Source organism: Pygocentrus nattereri, chromosome 13, assembly GCF_015220715.1.
Source record: "Pygocentrus nattereri isolate fPygNat1 chromosome 13, fPygNat1.pri, whole genome shotgun sequence".
NCBI lineage: Eukaryota > Metazoa > Chordata > Actinopteri > Characiformes > Serrasalmidae > Pygocentrus > Pygocentrus nattereri.
The window spans coordinates 16,626,904-16,638,016 of record NC_051223.1 but is presented as its reverse complement, the minus strand read 5'-3'; positions in this window follow the sequence as shown (position 1 = coordinate 16,638,016).

Here is an 11,113-nt window from a genome sequence, read left to right as displayed (position 1 = left end):
AGGATTAGCCAGTGACAGCATGAGGGAAATAGAGCTGACAGTAGAGGAAAAAACATTAGGCTGCTAAAATGCTCAATGTCTATGTGCATAACCTTATAAATATCTGTAGACTGTGATACCTGGCAGAAGTATTTCTCCTAATTAATAATTAGCATGATGCAGATGGAGCTGGCAGCTGTAAATTCTTTGAAATGTGTAAGCTCTTTCTGGTGACCATTCTGCAGGTGAAATGGAAATTGACTTCAATATTTTTGATTAATATGATGAAATAAACAAGTAACTCTGTGATCAGATTGCAAACAGAAGACAAAGTTGGCTCTCTGTGTGAAATGTTACTCTGTGTTAAGCTGCTAGTGAGCAATGGGGCGCAGAAATGTTTGCTCACCTATCAAGACAAAAATCAGGTTTGCTTCTCGTTTTTGTAAACTGCAAACATTTCCATATGCGTATATTCCCTCAACATAATCGAAGACAAAAAATGGCTTTAATTAAAATTAAAAACCTATTTAAAAACACCCTCTGCTGGAGTACGATATAATGAGGTTGGACAAAAACACCCTTTAAATTTACATACCATCCCCATCTTCATGAATTCGAACAGAACTGTCAGTAAAGATTCATGGATACGGGGGTTAAGCCTTTACTAAGGGGGTCTGGGGGCATGCTTACCCAGAAAGATGTTTTTTGATGATCCCAATAGTCTGTTCACTATGAACTTTTAGATTAGTAATAAACTGACAGTTGTTCAAAAGATGACTATGTGTGTTAAATTGGTACAATGTAGATCTTTCTCTTCATTTTATTAAGCATGGATCCAGCATGACTTAAATGTTATATCTGTCCAATAACAAAAGGCACAGATCAAACTAACTTTTTTAAGTTTCACAAAATATATCCTTTCAGATAAGCTGCAGCTCCAAAATATGTTATTCAAATGTACAGAATGCAGATTAGTACAGTTTTGTGCTTATGTTTAATTGTCTAAATGACATGGTCATAGTGACATTTGACAGCACAATTGTACTCTCATTTAATTTTTTTCATTTAGACCCTCATGATATAATAAGGGAATAATATTTCTACAAATTCAGTATTCAAATGAACCGATCTTCAATCTTCTGATCTACCTGTCTTTCAACAGAGCTTCTTTATTTCCATCTACAGGCCTATAAAACTGCATTATGATCAACACTGACCTTTTCACTGACATTCATTTAATGTAAAAACAACTTATGGTTAACACTAAACACTGGGTAGAATACTGGCATGAAAACAAATAATATTAAGAACTGTCAGTAATGTTATTTCTCTCATTTTCACTCATTCATACTCTGATTATCTGTGAAGTTTCTAACATTTTTAAAAAATAGTTTTAGGCTTTTGAGCTAGCAAAGGCTTGTACACTATGGCCTATTCCCATTTCTTAGAAAAAGAGAACTTTACAGGTATTTAGGCAAACTCATACAACAGTAACACAAGTTCACAAAAAGATTCAGGTGCTTGGTCTGGTCAGGGATAGGCTGATGGCACAGGTGCAACCACTGGAACAGCCCTTGAGTAACTGGAGCGCCCCCTGCTGGATCCAATCAGACAATCCAAACACCAATCCTAGGGGAAACGCGATTACAAAAAAAGAGCAAAGAAACAAAACATACACCTCCAGGATTGTAACACCCAGTAACTGCAGAGCCTCTGATTCACTGAAAAATCCACAGCTGACTTGGTTGCTGAAGGAGACAACAGTACATGCCATCATTAGCTCCATATTTCCAAAAGCTCTTGAGAGTGTGCCCAACTTTCATTTACTTGCCTTTAGGGAAGCACAGTTAACAGATTTTAGGTAGGGGTTTGCTTTTTTTTTTTATATATATCTTGCTTCATATTTATGTCACATGGATACACGTAGATCAATAGGGCAACCAGCAGGCACTGCACAGAATAAAGATGGTCATAGTGAGAGCACAAATGGTTCATAAATGACATTTTCTTAGATAAAGGAAATTACAAGCAGATTCGCAGATGTGGGCAAAGAAACCCCCAGCATGCAATTCTTTTTCAGCGCTCCAAACAAGGCAAGCTTCCAGGCAAATTCCGTCAAAGAATGACAGTTTCTGTGGGAGACTCAACCCCTACTGCACTGAGGGAAGATGGGCATGAGGCTAATAAAAAAGCACTGTCTGTAGCTGTATGATCAATGCACACCAATTCCTCCCCGGAAACTCCCTGTGCATCTTCCCTTGGTAAAAGTTAAACTTAAATATGCCATTTAAATGTCATGTTAGTCAATATTACACTCACAACTCACATTTTTCTGTCTAACGCAAAAATGTCAGGAAGCACATAATTAAACCCTCTTGACATGAAGCATAAATGTGATTAAAAGTGTAATTCAAATTATCTCTGGTGGAAATACGTAACTGCAAACAACTTGAGTTCATTTTTGTAATGTCAGTTGTGTTGCATGATGCTGCAAGGTGTTCTTTTCATCAAAATGCTATGTAATAAATTCTCTTATTTTTCAAACCTTCTACTAACACTCTGTGGGCTCCTCAGATGGCTGGATCTCAAAATTAAGCCAATTGAAAATGAAAACTGAAATATCCTCTACTCTCTTTGAGAAATTTAGTAGCATTATGCACAAACTGGTAACTGATGTAACTCACTTTGGTCTGTGCTGTGCTGATGTTAAAGTGGCTGGTCTTTACCTGGCATGAGCCTGTTTTTGTGTGTGTGTGTGTGTGTGTGTGTGTGTGTGTGTGTGTGTGTGTGTGTGTGTGTGTGTGTGTGTGTGTGTTTGAAAGAGAGCGAGCGAGAGAGGGGGAGACAGAGACAGAGTGTTGCCCTGTTACCATGGAAAATCCACAAGTAAGGAATGGATGTTGCCGCTCTTCACGAAAGTCCTTCTGCGATGGTCTATGTTTAGCAGATCAGAACGTCAGCAATTGGACCTGCTCCATTTCACCTCTATATACAGATAAGTGGGGTACATTATACAAATTCACATTTACCCATTTATTGCTATTACAGGAATTGTTGTTAGTTACCTTACTATGAGGAAACATGGTCAGGTCATTGACCTGTCCATGCTCCTCCCACAAATACTTTTTTTTTTTATTGCAACTGCTGCTATAAACTGGTCACATGAGTGGTGATTAGAGCCAGATGTCTAAAGCATGTAATGACTCTAAAAGCTCCGTCGTAGGAAATTATTACAGGAAGTTGTTATGAATTTTTTGATACATAAGTAGTTGCTTTTAATTGTGCCTAGAAACGAGAATGAATAAATCCTTAGTTAATGGGCAACATAGCAGAACACACACAACAGCAGCGTAGATTCAATGATCATGTTTTTATGATTTATGTTATCTAAAATATCTGAAATGCTGGATTTTTGTGGGCATGAGCCCACAGTGTAGCGCAAGCGTATGTGAGGTAAACACAGGGGAGCTTTTTTTAGTGACCCTCACCTCCTCCCCCACAGAGTGAGAGGCAGCTGGGCTCTGATGTTTCTCTAATCAAAGGTTTCATCAGCTGTGTGGCCTTTGAAAATGGATCAGACTGTTCAATTACACAGAAAAGCTGACCGTAATGCTGGAGCTGGGACGAGCACCAACACACAATGTCACAGAAACACACTAACACGTGCAGAAACACACACTCATTCACACAGACATGCCCATGTGCACATCAGTAGCCAAACAGCATTCAGCCTCATCTCTGTTCACACACAGATATGCATCCACACATACATGCACTATATGCACGTTTACACACACGTGTGTAAATGTGTTGGCCCATTACATAATTGTCAATTTTTGAAGTGAAAAGAAGTAAACACAATCTTTGCAGCAAACAATTAAAATTATTTTCATTTACCAAAATTTTCCTTTTCCTTTAACATTACCTTAAAAATGTGCAACAGTTCAGACATTTCCAGGTGCACTGCAACCATAAGCAGCTGGCTGCAGATCTGAAAATGAAGGTAATCAAACTGTATCTAAATGGTCATCTGGACCTGTAGACATCAAAGCAAGATCTGGAACTGCTTGCATGCTGGCCAGAAAGGCATAGCAAAACCCCTATTTGACAACAGAGTATGACAGCAGAGTACTTGCAGGAGAGTTTAGCTGACACAGGGGTGGTGGTACACTGTTCTACTGTGCACAAACATGATCTGCATGGAAGAGTCATTAGACGAAAACCTTACCTGCCACTTCATCACAAAAGACAATGTCTGAAAAATGAAAAAAGAAAGGAGCAGCATTTAATGGAAAAACCTCCAACTGTGTTGGTGGGTCTACTATGTTTTGGGATTTTGTGTCAGCCAGTGGCAAAACTTTGCACAGACTGTTGGAGCCTATGTTAGCACACCCCAATTGCTATTTTTTAATCAAATATAAATAAACTATGCATTAACATATTTTTAATATAGTTTGCTGCAAAGGTTGTGTTTACTTTTATAAATGTAATTTGACACCTAAACCTTTGCATACAACTATACACAAACATAAGATTATAGTGTGATAACATTTGAAAAAAAATAGTTATGGTAGTTTATAATAGTTTATTCTCAGTTGTGTAGGTGGGGTGACGAAAGCTCTGTAGACACTATCTGGATTTAAACATGAACAACTTTATTTCAAATTAAAGATAGCGCTTAAAGCCCTTGTTGCAGAGACCCAGAAGCCAATGTGGAATCTCCATGAAGTCTGAGATGCTTCAGCTTTTTAAAGCAAAATTTACGCACACACATAATGCAAAATCCATACATTAACATGTGACAATATCTTATGGTATGGCATACATCTGGTTTTTGTTAATATGGCCTCAGCTTCTAGAAAGACAGAGAGGCCCAACTCTCTCCTGGGACCTGAAACTAGGGCCCCCTCGCTCAGGTTCCATCGACACACATAGAGTCTTTTTCAGCCAGAGTTCCATTGAAAGACATGGAGCCTTTTGATTGTACTTTCAGACAGCAAACAGCTACATGTACAGTGCCCTCCATAATTATTGGCACCCCTGGTTAAGATGTGTCAAAAGCCTTAAAATAAATTCAGTTTTTATTGTGGAAACATACTGTCACACTGAAAATTGTAGAAAAATGTAACCTTTAACTCAAGTAGAGTTTTAGGGGGAAAATAAAATCCCTGACTAAGAAATAATTTTTCTTCATAAAATCACCTGTTCCACAATTATTGGCACCCCTAACAATTCTTAGGAAATAAATGTAATTAAAGAATTTCTGTCACTTCTACAGTAGTTTACGAAGTTAATCAAAGTATGTAGGAACATTTAATTAGCAATTCACAACTTCCTGTTTCCCTGGGGTATAATTATGACGTGACACAGAGGCCATTTCTCTTCAACATGGGAAAGACAAAGGAACATAGCATTCAAGTAAGGCAGATGTGTGTTGACCTTCACAGGTCAGGCAATGGCTACAAGAAAATAGCCACTCACCTACACCTGTCCGTATCTACTGTCAGAGGAATTATTAAGAAGTTTAAAACAACTGGAACAGTGGTAAACAAGTCTGGACGAGGACGCAAGTTTATTTTGCCACCACGCACAGTGAGGAGGATGATAAGAGAAATAAAAAGTTCTCCAAAGCTCACTGTTACGGAACTGCAACAAATGGTAGCATCTTGGGGTCACGAAGTCTCCAAAACAGCCATCAGATGCTATCTACACGCCAACAAGCTGTTTGGGAGGCATGCACGGAAAAAACCTTTTCTCACTCACAATCATAAACGTAAACGTTTGGAGTTTGCTAAGCACTACTGGAACTTCAACTGGGACCGTGTGCTTTGGTCAGATGAAACAAAGATAGAGCTTTTTGGCAACAAATGCTGTAAGTGGGTCTGGCGTAACACAAGAGCTGAGTATGCAGAAAAGCACCTCATGCCCACTGTGAAATACGGGGGAGGATCAGTGATGCTGTGGGCCTGCTTTTCTTCCAAAGGCCCAGGGAACCTTGTTAGGGTGCATGGCATCATGAATGCTTTGAAATACCAGGACATTTTAAAACAAAATCTGGTGGCTTCTGCCCGAAAGCTGAAGATGGGTCGTCACTGGGTCTTTCAGCAAGATAATGACCCTAAACATATGGCAAGATCTACACAGAAATGGTTGACCACACACAGAATCAAGCTCCTCCCATGGCCATCTCAGTCCCCAGACCTTAACCCCATTGAAAACCTGTGGGGTGAGCTGAAGAGGAGAGTGCAGAGGAGAGGACCCAGGTCGCTGGATGATTTAGAGAGATTGTGCAAAGAGGAATGGTCGAAGATACCTCTTTCTGTGTTCTCCCATCTTGTGAAACATTATAGGAGAAGATTAGGTGCTGTTTTGTTGGCAAAGGGGGGTTGTACAAAGTATTAACATCAGGGGTGCTAATAATTGTGGCACACATTATTTGATGTTAAACAATTATTTCTTAATGTGGGATTTTTTTCCTACTGAATAAATGCACTTGAGATAAAGGTTGGATTTTGCTCTTTTTTCCATCGTGGTCCTATATTATTTAAAAAAACCCTCAATTTATTAGAAGCTAAAGAACACATCTTAACCAGGGGTGCCAATAATTATGGAGGGCACTGTATATTAAAGCCCAATATCATATCAATATCATATATAACATTTTATCAAGCCTGATACACTTCAATAGCCTCATCACTGTTTGTGCAGAGCTTTTGTGATTATTTTTTAATTTCTTGTCAGGAATCCAATATTACTGTTCATGTGCAATTTCACTTATTACAAGGTGTATCACAATGAAGCTCATATTCTATTTACTTTTTTAATGAAAATTTTCCCACAGGAAAAGCTCAACAAAGCTAATTTGGCCTTTTGCTGATTTATGGGCTTAGAGGAAAAAAAACAATGTCTGTTATGTTCAGTGTTTTATTACATTCCTTCCAAATCTTTGTTTATGTATTTTAATGTCCAGAGATAAGCTTATTTTGACATGGGAGTGAGAGTTTCTGTGACAAGTGACTGTTTTGATAGGAGTATGAAGTTTAGAAAAAACTATGTGTGGGTATCAAATGTCCTCTATACAGCAGGAAAACATGATAATTTTATCAGTTATTTACAAAGGTAAATTTATAAAAGCTAACACTATTTTGAGTATCAGTGAGATTAGTGAAGTAGCAGCGAAGTACCAGTGCTGAAGCATCTGGAAACATTTCGGTCAATATCTTGAAGATGTGCTATTGATCCATTACTTAGTAGATATATTGTTGATTTTAGACATAGTAGATTTAATCGAAAAAAAAGAACAAGCAGAGGTGGAAAATTCAGGTCCAGAAAGTAAAAATCCTTCCTAGAATTTTCTTCCTGGACAGCTCTTCTGGTGGTTTGAGTTAACTAGAGAAGCCAGGCCATTGGAACAAAATCCTGGGAAGGATTTTTACTTTCTGGACCTGAATTTTCCACCTCAAGAGAACAAGAAGAACATTTGCAAGTCAAACAAAGAAGCTGCTCATGTTCTCAGAACACCTGACTTTGGGGCTGCAGAAAAATATCCCTGCAAGTTTTTCTTTTAAAACTGAAAGTTTCCCAGAAAGAAACTTTTAATACTTTTAAAACTCTTAATACTTAAACATTTCAATTTAATCGATTCTATGTAGTCTTCTGTTGAATATGGTATGTGCTTTTCTCAGAAATATCCCAGAAAGAGAGAAATACAACCTTGTGACCATGTATGTGTGTGCGTGTTTGAGTGTGTGTGAGCTGTCAAAACAATCAGAGCCACTGAGCTCTTTGGCCTCTGTGCACTCTTTCTTCACCTTCCTGTCTCTGTCTCCTGCTCTAGATGACAGCGCTGTAGCGAGCAATAAGGTCACAGAAACTGGGAGTTTGCCTGTGTACTGCATACCAATTTCTAGCTTATTAATAAGGAAAAATATCCACTCATCTGAAACTGGCCTGGACTTTTCAAACGTCTTGACCTCCACGATAAACAGCCTGAGGAATGCTAAATAACCAAATTAAGACAAAATTTTAGATTAGGGTTTTCAAAAGGTGAAGTGTGTTCTGTGGCCTATTATGGAGATTCTGAGACAGTTTTGACACCACAGGTCCAGGAACTGGCACTGATGTCATGTTGTGGAACTGAGCAGTGAAAACCCAATTGGTAGCTCCCCACACAAAAGAGGAAAGCAACAAATCCTTCATTATTTTTTTCAAACCAGTTCATTAGGAGAAAGTCATTTATTCCAAACACATTCACCTTGACCAAATGAGAGAATTACCAGCAAATCTAGACTGTGTCCTTTCATTATCCAGTGCCAGCCTGTAATTATTAGTGTAATTTAAAACCAGTTGTCATAGAAAAAGTCTGATAAACATACAGGCATGCTTAAGTACTTATACCAGGGGGGCCCAAACTTTTTGCCTTGGCGTGACAGAAAGCAAAGTTTATGTGCTTTATAAACTATATAATATTTAATGTAATTACACTATGTTTTGTTACTAAAAATAAAACTTTAGAAAAGTATATATAATATAGCTATATAGTATCCAAATAAAGAGATATTGTCAAATTGTGTGATGGGGTGGGAGTAGGGGTAATTTTCTGATGGGTCAAACAAAACATCAAACATCCCACACATACTTTGGGCAGTCCTGACTTGAATATTTATAATGCAGCATGGATTGTAAAGCAGCCAGAGGTGGAAAGTAATCAATACATTTATTTTCCTTACAGGATTTCAGTACATTTTTCCCTGTAACAGTACTTTTTGAGTAGAATTGAGTCATAGTACTTTTGCTTTTACTTAAGTTAACTACTAATAAATTACTTTTACTTTGCTACTTGAAATTTTAATATTGTTACAGTTCCTTTTAGCTTATAAACAAATTAGATGAAAGCAAGGTTACTTTGAAAAGATTCAGTTCTACAAGCCAGTCAAAATGCAGGTCCCAATGACACAACCTGATGAGTTTAGAGATGTCAAAATAGTGGAGAAAGGAAGAGGAGAACATTACCAGCACATTTGAGGAAGATACTTTATCCAAATGGTCATCTTCATTTGTTTTCAAATGAAAGAAAACATCACTTTTATCAGCTGCCAAACATGCCTCCCAAAACCTGCCAACATCTCTGCTTTTCACAACTTTTAACCAGAAAAAACAGCCATTAGCTCACTGGCTAATTAATCCAAGCTAAATAAGTATTAATTTCTTCTTACTTTGGTATTTTAGAATAACATGACTACCTTAGTTTAGCTTAATTAGATTAACTAGAAAGGCTTATATAATAATCTAATTATGAAATGCATGTAGTTTAATGCGAACCTTGTGCCATTTTTAGTATCGTGTTTGGCTTTGATTCTGTTTGTATAGATTATTCCCAATGATGTAGCTTGTTATAAATCCCATTCCAAGATCATGGATATTAACCCCTTAATGTTTCACAAGATTTTGGAGTGTGTCTATGGGTATGTGTGCCCAAACTGTTGCCACAATGTTGGAAGCATATAACTGTTTGAAATTTCTTTGCTGTAGCCTTAACAGTATCCTTCACTAGATCTGAGAGGCTGAGCCCAAACCCTGAAAAACAGCCACTGACCATGATCCATCCTTCTCAAACTTTATTGTTGGCATTGTGCATTCTAGTAGGTAGTGTTCTCTTGAAATTCGTTAAGTCTAGATTCGTCCATCAGACTGGCAGACAATGAATCACTCCAGAGAACATATTTCCACTGCTCCAGAGTCCAATGGCAATGGCAATGCTTTACACCACTCCAGCTGATGCTTTGCATTGAGTAAAGTGATTTCAGGCTTGTGTGCAGCTGCCCAGTTCTTGTGCTGATGCTGCTTCCAGTAGTTTGACACTCTGTAGTGCGTGATCCAACAGAGAACATGTGGTTTTTATCTGCTACAGGTTTCAGCAATCAGCATCCATGTACGTTTGCATGGTCTAACACTTCATGCTCCTAGATGCTTTGATTTCATAATAATGGCACTTACAGTTGACTGAGACAGATCTAGCAGAACAGAAATTTTACATGACTGACATGGCAAGGTGGTACTTCATGACATTGCCAAGTTTAAAGTCACTGACCTCTTCAGTACCAATTTAAGTGCCAGTGTTTGCCTATGGAGATTGCATCGCTTTGTGCTTAATTTTGTACACCAATTAGCAATGGGTGTGGCTGAAACATGATCTTAATAATTAGAACATACTTATAATGTATATTCAGGTTGTAAATCTAGATATACAATAAACCTCAATTGTCCAAGTAATTGTCCAATAAACAATGTATTTGCTCTTATTTGAGTAATTTAATTTATTAGTATTTTACTTATACCAAACCCAGATACTATACTTATCACTGTTGTCAGAAGAAAACCTCTCCAAATCTCCAAAATGCTAACTTTACAGGAAAAGGAAAAAAACCTACTTTACTTTTGATGTAAGTCAATAGAACCATTTTTGACCCATTTCTTTTGGTCCATTCATCATGACATTTTCACACAATGTAAAGGGAAACAGGCATTTTCAAATTATAGGTATCACTACAGTAACAGTACTCTTACTTAAGTAAAAGGATTTTCAGCACTCTTTTCACCCCTGAACGAAGCATTGCATAAAAAAAACCTTATAAAGCAGCATGACTTGAACCAGATGTGTAGGCAGGAACAAATTTATGGGAAGAAAAAGTGGGTAGGTCAAATTTCTAAATGCACCAATGTCACACAGTATCATTACAACAGGCTATAGCCTATTCCTAATAGCCATGCAGTCATTACCCTACCTATTCCAACACTTCTGCACTATGGTGAAACAAAACATTAGTAATCAACCAGAAAGCTGAATTTACATGAATACAACCAACCAATCAACAACAATGTTTGCTCAGTGAAGTTAAGTTAAAATCAGACAGCTGAGATGTACAAAGATGAAGATGAACAGTATGGCAAACTTAAGAACCTAAACCAAATCCTAAACCCAAAAATCCAAACTTAACCCTAAACCCAAAATTTTAAATTAATTATCGGTATTGTCGGGAGCAATATGCTCCTGGTAGGGTCTCCCAGGGCGAACAGGTCTGGAGTGAAGACGCAGACTAACGTGATCCAAAACCCCACCATGCACAACAGACAC